The sequence below is a fragment of the Marmota monax genome, unplaced genomic scaffold (assembly GCF_021218885.2).
Source record: "Marmota monax isolate L192 unplaced genomic scaffold, Marmota_monax_Labrador192_F-V1.1 WCK01_AAM20220418_F8-fsc00276, whole genome shotgun sequence".
NCBI classification, from domain to species: domain Eukaryota; kingdom Metazoa; phylum Chordata; class Mammalia; order Rodentia; family Sciuridae; genus Marmota; species Marmota monax.
Genome location: NW_026695204.1, coordinates 2,196,257 through 2,211,932, shown reverse-complemented (window position 1 = coordinate 2,211,932; position 15,676 = coordinate 2,196,257).

Genomic DNA, 15,676 nt, shown 5'->3' with positions numbered 1-15,676 from the left:
GTCTGTTAGCACCAGGAATTTTGAGATCTTGAGTTACAGAAAATCCCAGGGTTCATCTCATTGAAATTTGGGGAAAATAGAATTAATCAGTAATAATTATTGACTTTTGTAAAATATTGTACAGACTTTGTAGACTTTGTAAGATGTTAAAATATTTAAAAAAAAACTTTGTCATCTGCTTATGATTTGAAATTAGTTGGTTAATCAAAAAAAATAAATAAATAAAAATAGTTGAAGTAGAGAAATGCAGTTATCCACGTGGTTCTAGAACATTTTGGAGTGAATGGAGAGCCTAGTTATTTGTCCATAAACTACCAAGTTTGTATGATGCAAAAGAAGACTGAAAACATTAATATATTGACACATATATTTTAACCTTTAAAAATTGGAGATATAAACAATGAAATATGTCAGGGTAAGTACAGCAATAAATACATAAACTATTTTCTTTTAAAGAAAACAGACTGGATAGGTTTGACTACCTTACAACCATTTTGAATTTACTGAAGGCATATTTTAAATTTAGAGAGAATAATTTAAAGCAGGGATTAGCACTTTTTGTTTCTCTCTGTGAAGAGACATATAGGAGATACAAACTTTGGAGACTACATAATCTCTAGAGTAACTATTTAGCAGCACACAACCTGCCATACATTATATGTAAATGAACAGGTCTAGTTGTTTCCAATAATACTTAATTTACAAAAGCAGGTGTTAGGCCTGATTTGAAGCATCAATACAGCTGTACATCAAGATTCTCTGTAGGAAATGACTGAAAGCAGGATGGAACCCTTTCCTTGTGTGTGCCTAGGGCAGCAGTCCCCTGCTGAGAGATACTTGCTCCACAGGAAATTTGAGGCTGGAGTTTGAATTTTCTCTTTCCTTTGATTGGGGGGGGGGGGCGCGGATAGGGGGAGGAATCTTCCCTTCCTGAACCAACCCTGCCCTTCTTTAAGTGGATCAATATCTGTCTTCAGCCTAAGCTGATGTGAGCAGTAGTTTGTTTTTTTGCTCCCAGGAAGGAACTGCAAATACAAATGACTAGGTACCCTGACTTGGAGATGGGCCTGAAGAGACAGGCAACAGGGGTTATCCATTGGTTTACTTTTTAGGCCAAACCGAAGACCAAAAATGTTTTCTTCAGGTCCCCAGATGAGGTCTTTGTGAAGTTGCACAACTGGCTGAGGCAGATGATTCTGCCAAGTGTCAGGGATTGTAGATGAGCCATCGTCTTTCCCTGGTAGAATTCTTCAAAGAGCTCTCCAGGTGACGCCGCTCTTGGAGAGATATTTAGAATGTTTCCCTATAGAAAAAACATGCACTGTAAACTGGTCTTGATCACTTTTTCATGCTGTGCTGAAAGACACGCCAGCTTGGCCATTCCCCAAGTGTTGTAAACATACTAATCCCTCCAGGAGGCTTTTGCAAAGAAGAATATTTCGTTTCTCATAGTAGTCATTGGTCTCCTTTCACAATGCTAAGAAGTATGGTCTTTGGATATTTTTCAGCAAAATGAGCAGGAGACACCCTAGATGGGCCTGTTTCTTCTTGTCACTTGAATCATCATCTGCTCTTGACAGCTGTGAGAGTCTTTCCCAACCCCTCTCCTGTGGCTGGTGCATTTCTGTTTAAGGTGAGGTTTTCAGCAACCTGAATCTCCTTGTGATTGACTGGGCTACAGGGACCTGGTGGGATAAGTAGGACATTCTTGGTCAACACTTGCCCATTCCTAATTGCACACATCTCGGTGTGTTGTGTTTATTGAAACAACTCTGCAGTTTGTCAAACTGAAGTGAAGTTGATGCTGACTGTTTCACCAGGCCCTCCTGCCAAAAACAAAAACTGTGGGCTGATGGCTGAGAAACAAGCGACTAAGTGCATCTGACATGAAGGTAACTAAAGGCCAATCAAAATAAAAGCTGGAAAGAGGTCTAATTATTTGTAGATCCTACTGTATGATTATTTAAATGTGTTCCAGTTAATGAGATCTGTCAGTCATGATGGGTTTAGTGTTTAAACAAAGGGATGATGTACCTACTTCACTGAAACTGAATGTGGTGCAATTATTATAACAGATAATAACAAATTGATGATTTATTAGGGGATTACCAGGCATGAGTATTAAGATATGTCATTTTAACTAATCCTTGCAAGAATTCTCTGAAGTCAGTGTTGACCCCATTTTGTGATGAGAAAAACTGAGGCTCAGAGAGGTCAAATAACAAGCCCTCCCTCATTGATGGAGTTGGGTCCAAAATCCACATCAGTTTGGCTCTCAAGTTCATGTGCTTCACTAGTATTCTAGACTGCAGATGATCTGTAGAAGTACTAGAAGTAGAGCTGTTGATGAGAAGAATGGAAGAATCATCAATTTACTGACCTTCTGTAGTGTGACCCATCTAAGACCCTGGTTATTTTGTCTTGGCACTGTAAAGTTTTCACCTTTGCTGAAAATGTTCGTAAATATTAAATAATACATGGTTTATCAGAAAAACCTAGATCAAGCAGTGGATATACTGGGAAGAATTCCCTCCACCACCTCCCTCTTTGAACCACCTCCCTCTTTCCCCAGGGACATTTGACCATGCCTACAGACAATTTGGGTTAATATAGCTGGGTTGGAGTTGCTACTGGTAAGTAGAGGGTGGGCTGCTGCTAAACATTCTCCAATATACAGAACAGGCACCTCTCAACAAAGAATTATCTGTCCAAATTGTCATTAGTACCAAGTTTGAGAAACTACTGGAATGTTCTGGGAACTAACGACAAAACCTTAGAAAGATTGAGAACTTGGTCAAGCACAACTATACATCTCACCTCCACAGAGAATTCTGTCCTTTCTCCAGCAGTTCTCACACATTCACCCCTTCAAGATGTGCCTTCAACAGAATAAAATCATGCTATCAGTAAAGGTTATTTAAAAAAAAACAACACTCAACTGATGTCAAAGTGAAGCCTCAACTTTTCAGAGAAATCAACATTGGCAGTCATGATCCATGTTTGTTTTTCCCTCTTCTGTAACTGCTGTTGGCGACCATGTCTTTTTTTTTTTTCTTCTTACACTGAATACTTTTTTCCAAAAAAATGGCATCTTCCAAAACTATGCCTCTTCTTTTGAAACACAGCATATGCTTGTTTAAATGTTCCATGTGGCCAGAGCTCCAAACATAGGGCTTTCGCATTTGTTTCTCATCATTTTTGACAATTAGCCTCCCTTATTTCAATAAACAGCTCACTCCTAAAGAGCAGTTCTTAAGTACCATTTATCGTTTCCTGGGTGGAGTAAAGAATTCCCACGAATAAGCATTTCACATTTTTCTTCGCAAAACATTTTCCCAAGTATTTAAGTCTGTGAACAAACCTATAAGGCAGACAATAAAAGGATGTCGTGAGAGTTGAATGTCTAATTCTTTAGTTTTCATGTTAAGGAAAGCCCCCTACCTCTAAGAATAGCCACGATTTAGCATTCAGGATACAGTTTCCCTTCAGTACAGACAAATGACATTCTTGTGGTCAGTTGTCCAGGAAATTGAGTGAGACTTTAACTTGACATATCTCTATGGATACTTTATTTCAGTTATCTTCACTCTATTAACGATCTCAGAACTTGAAGAAAAAATAAGAGAAATTGGAAATAATTATTATAATTGTTTTGAAAACAAGAAAAAATACTCTTATTTTTGTGGAAATGATTGTAAAGTTTATTGGAAACAAACTTTGGTATGCCGTTTCTCTTGGAGATCAATCAATTCAATCAAATGTCATCATTTCTAAATCATGAAAAAGTATGGAAATGTGTAATTTTTAATTGGGGTTTAAATTTAACCCTTATGTTATGGAATTACCATTTTAGGAACATGTCTACATTGGTGTCCAAGTTTCTACTTACAAATCAGAAAGTTGGTTCACTAAGAGACACTAAAAACACTTCAGGCCCACATGCCCACATGTAGAAGATGAAGCCATGGTCTCCCTATTTGTTCAAATGTCATCAAAGCCAAACAAAGTAATGAAATCTAGTCTCTCTCTTCTCCAATTCTCCTTTCTTTTTCTTACATTTAAGTCATCTTTTGTGACTGTATTTCTTTCCAAGAGGAAGGAATTCTACAATTCAAGAAATGATACCAACTTGATATATTATTAGTGGGCACGCATAGCAATACTTGTCTCAGGCTTTGCTCCAATGTTGTCAAATGAAGGAGAAAGACCATGAAGTTAAGAAGTCTGGAAGGAGATTGACTTAGAGGAAGCAATAATCTTTTCTGGTCCCATTTTTCCAACAGCTTAGAAACAAGGTTCCTACATTTATATTGCTTACCTCACAAAATCAAAGTGCTTATGTATCTACAAATGTATAATTAATTTTATCATGCACATGTGTCTATAAAATGCATTATACATAATATGACATGTAAGTAAACTCAGCCAAGAGATAAAATAGATTCCAGGTCTATATTTATCATTTGTTTGTCCTCCAAGGAACTTTTCAACTGAAAACTGATTATTAACTTTCGTATTCTATCTTATAAAATTTCTTCTTCTCCTTCTCTTCTTTTTTTTTTGTTCAAAATGAGGTGATATAAACATAGATCTAATTCTTCTACCTGTATGACACTGTGAGTTTGCAAAGAGATACTTCATAGCCTAGATTTCTTCTTGTGTGATTTTATTGGTTTGTGAAGCAGGCTGCTCCTCCCTGGAGAAATTAAGTCTTCAGACTTGTGGTTGGCAAAGTCTTAAGTGCTCTGCTGTGCTCCCCTCGGGGGATGGAAGTGTCTCAGGTTGGTCTAGAGTGACTTGTTTCACTGAGCAGCTTGCTACTGTTCCAGAAGAAACTGCCAATTGGCAGCCATACATGAGTGGTCTGGTCAATTAGCAGGCTTCTGCTCAGTCCTTGCCCTTGAGTACTGTGACTTGCAGCAAGCATGTTACCTAGCTGAGGTAGAAACTCAGGCATAGGAAGTAACTGGCCAGGACCCAGTGGCAACACCAAGTGACTGAGACAGTGCTTTAGTCTTCTACCCCAATCTCCATAAGTCCTCCAAACATACCAAATACACATAAAATCTATGCCAAACAAAGAGTGGGCTTGCTATGGCTGCCTATTCAAGACAACCATATAATTCTCCACTTCCAAATAGGATTTTGCCTGTGGGCCATTCTTGCATGAAAACTCTGAAATTGCCACTGCCAATAGTTTAGGAGAATATACTCCCTGGATTAAAAATGAATTATGGCTGATATTGTTTATTCACTTCTATTTCTGTAGTTACATTGAGATTGTTTTTATTACATAGCTCATGAAAAAAAATCTTTATAAAAGTGAAAAATATACAGAAGCTTGTAGTATCTGGAATTATAAGAAACCAGACAAACAGTGACTAGAAGTATCTTGGAAAATCAAAAGAGACACTTAGGAACATAATACAATTAACAGATGGTTGGTAAGCATGTAGAAAAGGAAGAAATGATTGTTCAGAAATTGCATGGATTCACTGAAAACAAATCTTACCGAAGAAATATAATTTCCTATTTACATTAACTTTGTGGATTGGTAGAAAAAAATGCTGCAGATATTATACTTCATTTTGGTAGGACATTTGGTTGAGTCTCAGTTAAGGGCGGGGAGGTAGGGGGTAGCGGGTAGGGTGCGGGTAGGGGGTAGGGGTTGGGGTGGGGGTGGGGGTAGGGGAGAAAAGGGGGAGGGTGGAGGTGGGGGGGAGGAGAGAGGAGGGTGGGGGTGGGGGGATGTTGTGTATTGAAGTGATCAGATCTCTGGACTTAGAATCAGAACACCTGCCTGATTCTCTCACTTTGATCTGTAAAGCTTTTGCACTCATGTAGAATTCCTGAAACTAACTTTCTTTGTAATATAGTCAAATTTATTTTAAGTATTTTCAACCTCACTTCAAAATTACTGAAATGCTCAAGAGCAATGCAAAGACCTGAAGCATGGTTGAAACATCAGTTAGATAAAGAAAGAAAAGAAAAAGAACCTAGGATCAAAAACTATTGGTCAATGTCAACTTCAAGGAAGACTTCCTATAAAATTCTAAATTTTATCCTGTCCACCATATTATCAAACTGTTTTGTAGAGATGTAGAATTAATGATTATTAAAGTTATATATAAATGTGAGAGGTGAGCTTTCATTTATAGAATCAAATTATTATTTTATAGCTGTTAAGCTAGACTAAAACACAATGCTAGCTTTGTGACACATAGCCATAAAGTTCTACCTTTAAATTACAAAACCTCAGTAACACTATTATATGATCATGAGTGGACCATAATAGCAGTTCAAAGGAAAAAGCTCTGAGGAATTTAACTGAATAGAAGCCAAGTGGGAGAAAAATTCAGATGATTTTAGTAGTTTCTTTCTTTCTCCACTTAGGCAAATGTTTCTTTTTTCTTTTTTTTTTTCAATTAAACAAGCATTCATTGAATATTCTACACTTAAGGGACACACTATGCTCCCACGTGATCTGTGCTGTGATAAACGTATGTATGTATATACAAGAGGGACTTCTGGGGCAGAGAAAAGAGCATAATAGATCCAACATGGCGGCGAGTGGGGAAGCAGCGCTTTCAGTACCTCCTCAACAACGGGGTCAGAGAGACGTATGGATACGCTTAGATTCGACCTGCTGAGAAACTCCTAGCAAAATTCCACTAAAGAGAGACCGGCCGGGAATTGGTAGGATTTTTGGAGGTGATAGTTTGCGCTAGACGAGTGAATCTCCGCCACGCAGCGCAGAGGTCCAGACCCGCCAGCCGCTGCCCGCGCGACTCGGCGACTGTCGGCTGCCTGCACGCGGCCCCCGCGTCAGGGCGGATAGCCTCCGAGGCGCAGCGCAGCAGGAGCGGTGCAGGGACTCTAGGAAGAGGTCTCTTGCCAAGCCTTCATGAAATAGCGAACCGGGAGCTGAAACCAACCAGAGACAGACCAGTCCCACCCCTCCCTTCCGACACTCCGGCAAGGAGCCTGGGCCCTGCCATAGCAGAGAGGTGACATCACCAGAGTTCCACCGACAGAATTCCTTCCCAGCGGAATCCACGTTAGCAGCACATAGAGGGCACAAGCTCGGCTCAGAGGGCACAGCTCAGCCTATTGGAAGAGAAGAAAATGGGATTCAGCCATAGAACAGGGGATGCCAGCATGGCAGAGATCTGATGTCATCGGAGAGCGGCCGAGGAGAGAACTTCATCGGTGCCAGCGGCGACGGAAACAGTTGGTCTCCTGGTAGGGGGGGTGAGTCACAGATACCCGAGTCTCTCTCGCTTTGTCGTCGAGCCAGAGGGGAGGAGCGGGGCCACCGCCCGCGCCCGCAAGGTAGGCAGACCTGCGACCAACCTGCAGATCAGGCCCAGCGGTCTGCGGTCGTGGTAGGAGGGGCAGGGCAGAGCCGCCGCCGCGCCGGCAAGGTAAGCAGACCTGCGACAGACCGGCGGATCAGGCCCAGCGGCCTGCCACACACTTCACACCAATTGGAGGAGGGGCAGAGTAGAGCCCCTGCCCGCACCTGCAAGGGAGACTTTTCAACTATACAAGAGCAATATAAATATATAGGGGGGGAAAAATTTCAAAAACACAACAGTTTCACCAAGAAGAAAGAAACGCAAGAAGTATGAAAAGACAAGGAAAGAAAGGACTACAAGCAATGCAGGTCAACTCAACTTTAGAAGAGGGAACAGCTGCAGCAGATGGAATGTCAGATAAAGAATTCAGGATATATATGCTTCAGATGATCTGGAGTATCAAGGAAGACATTAGACAGCAAAATCAGACAATGAAAGATCACTTCGACAAGGAATTACTCAAACAAATCCAGGAAGCAAAGGACCAACTATACAGGGAGATAGAGGTTATAAAAAACAAACAAACAGAAATCCTAGAAATGCAGGAAGCAATAAACCAACTTAAAAACTCAATGGAGAATACTACCAGCAGAGTAGAACACTTAGAAGATAGAACATCAGACAATGAAGACAAAGTATTTCAACTTGAAAATAACATAGACAGCTCAGCAAGACTGTTAAGAAACCATGAGCAGAACATCCAAGAAATATGGGATAACATTAAGAGACCAAACTTAAGAGTCATTGGGATACAGGAAGGTATAGAACTTCGTACCAAAGGAATGAGCAATTTATTCAATGAAATAATACGAGAAAACTTCCCAGACCTGAAGAATGAGACAGAATCCCAAATTCTAGAAGCCTACAGGACGCCGAATGTGCAAAATTATAAGAGATCCACACCTAGACACATTATAATGAAGATGCCCAACATACAGAATAAGGAGAGAATTTTAAAAGCTACAAGAGAAAGGAAGCAGATTACATTTAGGGGCAAGCCAATCAGGATAACAGCTGATCTTTCAACACAGACTCTGAAAGCTAGAAGATCCTGGAATAACATATTTCAAACACTGAAAGATAATGGGTTCCAACCAAGAATTGTGTATCCAGCGAAATTAAGCTTCAGGATGGAGAATGAAATTAAAACCTTCCACGATAAACAAAAGTTTAAAGAATTCGCAGCTAGAAAACCATCTCTTCAAAACATCCTCGCCAAAGTATTACAGGAAGAGGAAATGGAAAATAACAATGAAAACCAACAGTGGGAGGTAGGACAGTAAAAGGGGGGGGGGAATAATCAAAGAGGAAAACAAACCATGTTTAGTAACAGAAATAAACAAATATGGCTGGAAGAACAACCCATATCTCAATAATAACCCTAAATGTTAACGGCTTAAACTCACCAATTAAGAGACACAGGCTAGTAGAATGGATCACAAAACAAGACCCAACAATATGCTGCCTACAGGAGACGCATTTGGTAGGAAAAGACATACATAGGCTGAAGGTGAAAGGTTGGGAAAAATCATATCACTCATATGGACTTCGGAAACAAGCAGGAGTGTCCATACTCATATCAAATAAAATAGATTTCAAGCCAAAGTTAATCAAAAGGGATAAAGAGGGACACTACATACTGCTTAAGGGAACCATACACCAACAAGACATAACAATCATAAATATATATGCCCCAAACAATGGTGCAGCTATGTTCATCAAACAAACTCTTCTCAAGTTCAAGAGTCTAATAGACCACCATACAATAATCATGGGAGACTTCAACACACCTCTATCACCACTGGACAGATCTTCCAAACAAAAGTTGAATAAGGAAACTATAGAACTCAATAACACAATTAATAACCTAGACTTAATTGACATATATAGAATACACCACCCAACATCAAGCAGTTACACTTTTTTCTCAGCAGCACATGGATCCTTCTCAAAAATAGATCATATATTATGTCACAGGGCAACTCTTAGACAATATAAAGGAGTAGAGATAATACCATGCATCCTATCTGATCATAATGGAATGGAACTGAAAATCAACGATAAAAGAAGGAAGGAAAAAGCATATATCACTTGGAGAATGAAGAATAGGTTACTGAATGATCAATGGGTTATAGAAGACATCAAGGAGGAAATTAAAAAATTCTTAGAGATTAATGAAAACACAGACACAACATATCGGAATCTATGGGACACATTGAAAGCAGTTCTAAGAGGAAAATTCATTGCTTGGAGTTCATTCCTTAAAAAAAGAAAAAACCAACAAATAAATGATCTCATACTTCATCTCAAAATCCTAGAAAAAGAAGAGCAAAACAACAGCAAAAGAAGTAGAAGGCAAGAAATAATTAAAATCAGAGCTGAAATTAATGAAATCGAAACAAAAGAAACAATTGAAAAAATTGACAAAACTAAAAGTTGGTTCTTTGAAAAAATAAACAAAATCGACAGACCCTTAGCCATGCTAGCGAAGAGAAGAAGAGAGAGAACTCAAATTACTAGCATACGGGATGAAAAAGGGAATATCACAACAGACACTTCAGAAATACAGAAGATAATCAAAAATTATTTTGAATCCTTATACTCCAATAAATTAGAAGATAGTGAAGGCATAGATAAATTTCTTAAGTCATATGATCTGCCCAGATTGAGTCAGGAGGATATAGACAACCTAAACAGACCAATATCAATTGAGGAAATAGAAGAAACCATCAAAAGGCTACCAACTAAGAAAAGCCCAGGACTGGATGGGTATACAGCAGAGTTTTACAAAACCTTTAAAGAGGAACTAATACCAATACTTTTCAAGCTATTTCAGGAAATAGAAAAAGAGGGAGAACTTCCAAATTCATTCTACGAGGCCAACATCACCCTGATTCCTAAACCAGACAAAGACACTTCAAAGAAAGAAAACTACAGACCAATATCTCTAATGAACCTAGACGCAAAAATCCTCAATAAAATTCTGGCGAATTGGATACAAAAACATATCAAAAAAATTGTGCACCATGATCAAGTAGAATTCATCCCTGGGATGCAAGGCTGGTTCAATATACGGAAATCAATAAATGTTATTCACCACATCAATAGACTTAAAAATAAGAACCATATGATCATCTCGATAGATGCGGAAAAAGCATTCAACAAAGTACAGCATCCCTTTATGTTCAAAACTCTAGAAAAACTAGGGATAACAGGAACATACCTCAATATTGTAAAAGCAATCTATGCTAAGCCTCAGGCTAGCATCATTCTGAATGGAGAAAAATTGAAGGCATTCCCTCTAAAATCTGGAACAAGACAGGGATGCCCTCTCTCACCACTTCTGTTCAACACAGTTCTCGAAACACTGGCCAGAGCAATTAGACGAAAGAAATTAAAGGCCTCAAAATAGGAAAAGAAGAACTTAAATTATCACTATTTGCAGATGATATGATTCTATACCTAACAGACGCAAAAGGCTCTACAAAGAAACTATTAGAGCTGATAAATGAATTCAGCAAAGTTGCAGGATATAAAATCAACACGCATAAATCAAAGGCATTCCTGTATATCAGCGACAAATCCTCTGAAATGGAAATGAGGACAACCACTCCATTCACAATATCCTCAAAAAAAAATAAATAAATAAATAAAATACTTGGGAATCAACCTAACAAAAGAGGTGAAAGACTTATACAATGAAAACTACAGAACCCTAAAGAGAGAAATAGAAGAAGATCTTAGAAGATGGAAAAATATACCCTGTTCATGGATAGGCAGAACTAACATCATCAAAATGGTGATATTACCAAAAGTTCTCTATAGGTTTAATGCAATGCCAATCAAAATCCCAACGGCATTTCTTGTAGAAATAGATAAAGCAATTATGAAATTCATATGGAAAAATAAAAGACCCAGAATAGCAAAAACAACTCTAAGCAGGAAGTGTGAATCAGGCGGTATAGCGATACCAGACCTCAAACTATACTACAGAGCAATAGTAACAAAAACAGCATGGTACTGGTACCAAAACAGGCGGGTGGACCAATGGTACAGAATAGAGGACACAGAAACCAATCCACAAAACTACAACTATCTTATATTTGATAAAGGGGCTAAAAGCATGCAATGGAGGAAGGATAGCATCTTCAACAAATGGTGCTGGGAAAACTGGAAATCCATATGCAACAAAATGAAACTGAATCCCTTTCTCTCGCCATGCACAAAAGTTAACTCAAAATGGATCAAGGAGCTTGATATCAAATCAGAGACATGGCGTCTGATAGAAGAAAAAGTTGGCTACGATCTACATTCGGTGGGGTCGGGCTCCAAATTCCTCAATAGGACACCCATAGCACAAGAGTTAATAACTAGAATCAACAAATGGGACTTACTCAAACTAAAAAGTTTTTTTCTCAGCAAAAGAAGCAATAAGAGAGGTAAATAGGGAGCCTACATCCTGGGAACAAGTCTTTACTCCTCACACTTCAGATAGAGCCCTAATATCCAGAGTATACAAAGAACTCAAAAACTTAAACAATAAGAAAACGAATAACCCAATCAACAAATGGGCCAAGGACCTGAACAGACACTTCTCAGAGGAGGACATACAATCAATCAATAAGTACATGAAAAAATGCTCACCATCTCTAGCAGTCAGAGAAATGCAAATCAAAACCACCCTAAGATACCATCTCACTCCAGTAAGATTGGCAGCCATTATGAAGTCAAACAACAACAAGTGCTGGCGAGGATGTGGGGAAAAGGGTACACTTGTACATTGCTGGTGGGACTGCAAATTGGTGCGGCCAATTTGGAAAGCAGTATGGAGATTTCTTGGAAAGCTGGGAATGGAGCCACCATTTGACCCAGCTATTCCCCTTCTTGGTCTATTCCCTAAAGACCTAAAAAGAGCATGCTACAGGGACACTGTACATCGATGTTCATAGCAGCTCAATTCACAATAGCAAGACTGTGGAACCAACCCAGATGCCCTTCAATAGACGAATGGATTAAAAAAATGTGGCATTTATACACAATGGAGTATTACTCTGCATTAAAAAATGACAAAATCATAGAATTTGCAGGGAAATGGATGGCACTAGAGCAGATTATGCTAAGTGAAGCTAGCCAATCCCTTAAAAACAAATGCCAAATGTCTTCTTTGATATAAGGAGAGTAACTAAGAACAGAGTAGGGACGAAGAGCATGAGAAGAAGATTAACATTAAACAGAGATGAGAGGTGGGAGGGAAAGGGAGAGAAAAGGGAAATTGCATGGAAATGGAAGGAGACCCTCAGGGTTATACAAAAGAACATACAAGAGGAAATGAGGGGAAAGGGAAAAATAATACAAGGGGGAGAAATGAAGGTCAGTAGAGGGGGTAGAGAGAGAAGAGGGGAGGGGAGGGGAGGGGGGATAGTAGAGGATAGGAAAGGCAGCAGAACAGGACAGTCACTAGTATGGCAATATGTAAATCAATGGATGTGTAATTGATGTGATTCTGCAATCTGTATATGGGCTAAAAATGGGAGTTCATAACCCACTTGAAGCAAAGTGTGAAAGATGATATATCAAGAACTATGTAATGTTTTGAACAACCAACAATAAAAAAAAATAAAAAAATAAAAATAAAAAAAAGAAAAGAGCATAATCAATAATACAATTTTCAGGTGTAGGGGTGTGTGTGTGTGTGTGTGTGTAGGCATGGGTATACCTGTATGGGTCAGCAAAAGCTAAAGAGGCAAGGATTTGTAGAGTTGGGTCCTGAGGAACTAAATGGAGTTATCTAGTTGAACCATACAGGGAAGGGTATTCCAGAAAACATCAGCTCAGAAAGTACAGAGCACATGGTAGGATGTGTTGACAATTCTGTATTGTGAAATCTCAGATTTTTGTGGTATATAAACCAGGTTATGAAAATCTTTTAATAGAATAAATTAGTTAAATCTTATCTTGTAAATGATGGAGAAACTTTTTACATATTTTAAGTCAGTGGCCTCATCAGATCGTTGAGACAAACAAGTCTAAAGGCTCAATGCTGCATTGATGAAAGTTGGAGATTGGAAGCCAGAAAGCACATTAAGAAATAAGTTAGTCAGGAATATTTGGTTGCAAGGCACAGAAATCTAAATTGATTTAATTTTACCATAACAAAGAATGGACTGAATCTTAGCCCCAAGGGCAAGAGTAAAATTGTCCTTAGCAATAACTATAAAAATCAGTGCCAAATTAAAACTATACTGAGATTCCATCTCACTCTAGTCAGAATAACAGAATAGCAATTATTAAGAATACAGAATACAGGTAATAACAATGTTGGTGAGAATATGGGAGGAAAGGCACACTCATACATTGCTGGTGAGACTGCAAATTGATACAACTACTATGAAAAGCTGTATGGAGATTCCTCAGAAAACTTGGAATGGAACCACCATTTGGTCTAGTTATATCCCACCCCTTGGTATATACACAAAGGTCTTAAAATCAGAATAGTGGAGTGATGCAACCAAATCAATGTTTACAGAAGCTCAATTCACAAAAGCTAAGTTGTGAAACCAATCTAGGAGAACTTCAACAGATGAATGGATAAAGAAAATGTGGTATATATACACAATGGAATATTACTCAGCCGTTAAAAGAATGACTTTATGACTTTTGCCAGTAAATGGATGGATCTGGAGACTATCATGCTAAGTGAAATAAGCCAATCCCCCCAAGACAAAGGCCACATATTCTCTCTGATATGTGGGTGCTAACACACAATAAGGGGCAGGTAGGAAGAATAGAAGTTCAATGCATTCAATATATTAGACCATGGGGAATGAAGAAAAGAGAGTGAGAATGGGAATAGGAAAAACGGTAGAATGAATTGGACAGAACTTTTCTGTGTTCATATATAAATATACGACCAGTGAAACTCCACATCATGTACAACCACAAGAATGGGATCCTGATTAGAATAAGAATAATTTCACTCTGTATATGTACAATACATCAAAATACTCTCTACTGTCATGTATATCTGAAAAAAAAAAAACAAATAAAAAAAATCAGTGCCATTAGGATTTTCTTCTTCTACCTCTTGTTTGTACCTTGCTCTGTATCGGGTTCCTTCAGATTATTTACTAGGTTAAATCTGTTACCACAGGCAACTGCTTAGCCAGGTAATTTAAATGACTGGCTGAATGCTCTGTCTACCAACCTTGAGTGGAACGGAGACAATAGACAAACCATTAAAGTCAAGGGATGAGATGTTTTGATGTTTCAAGCTCACCTGCCTTTACAATACCCATTTCTACCTTCATAATTAATAAGAGAACACTAACCCTCAGTTCCTTTAAACATGTCCTTGGCCTAGCCTCATGCAACTGATCATAGTATGGTTGGGATATGAGTTGTCCCTCAGAAGCTCCTGTGTTAATGCAGAAATATTCAGAGGTAAAATTATTTGCTCAGGAATACTGTAACCTAATCAGTCCATCCTACTTTGAATGGACTATCTGGGTGGTAATTGCAGGCAGGTTGGGCCTGGCAGGAGAAAGTGGGTCACTGGGTGCCTGCTCTGGAAGTGTTCATCTTTCTTGCAGCCCCTTCCCTTTTCTCATTCTACTACTTATCCACCATGAATGGAGCACAGGTCCTCCACCATGCTCTTCTGCTATGATGAGCTGCCTCATTTTGGACCCAGAACAATGGAGTGGCCCACCATGAACAAAACCTCTGAAATGTGAACCATAAACTTTTTCTCCTCTAAGGTGTGTGTGTGTGTGTGTGTGTGTGTGTGTGTGTGTGTACAGTATACAGAATATTTTTTTTATCACAATCATGCAGTTTTATTTTATTTTATTTTTTTCTGAGTCGTTCTTACTGACATTTTGGTCACAGCAAAAAAAAAAAAAACCTGACTAATGCAAACATTGAAACATTACAATATTATTCTAGACTTTTTCATTCTTTTCCTTTTGAAGGGGTCTTTGAAACACACTAATTCCAATGAAATTTCAAAGAAAGTGTGCCAGCAGGAGTTTTTATAAAGCCATTTTCTCTTTTGATAAAGAAGGATTTGGACTTGGTTGGGGCACTCTTTTCCCTTTTCCAATTTTCTTCTTTCTCTTAGAATGGATAGAATATTTTGAGCTGCAGTAGCCAAATACTGACCATGAGTTAATATGTATGTGTGAAATTCCAACACAATTATAAAGATATAGGTCCTGGCTGGACATGGTACCACATGCCTATAACCCAGCAACTTGGGAGACTGAAGTTGAAAGATTGCATGTTCAAGGCCAACCTCAGCAATTTAGAAAGATCCCATC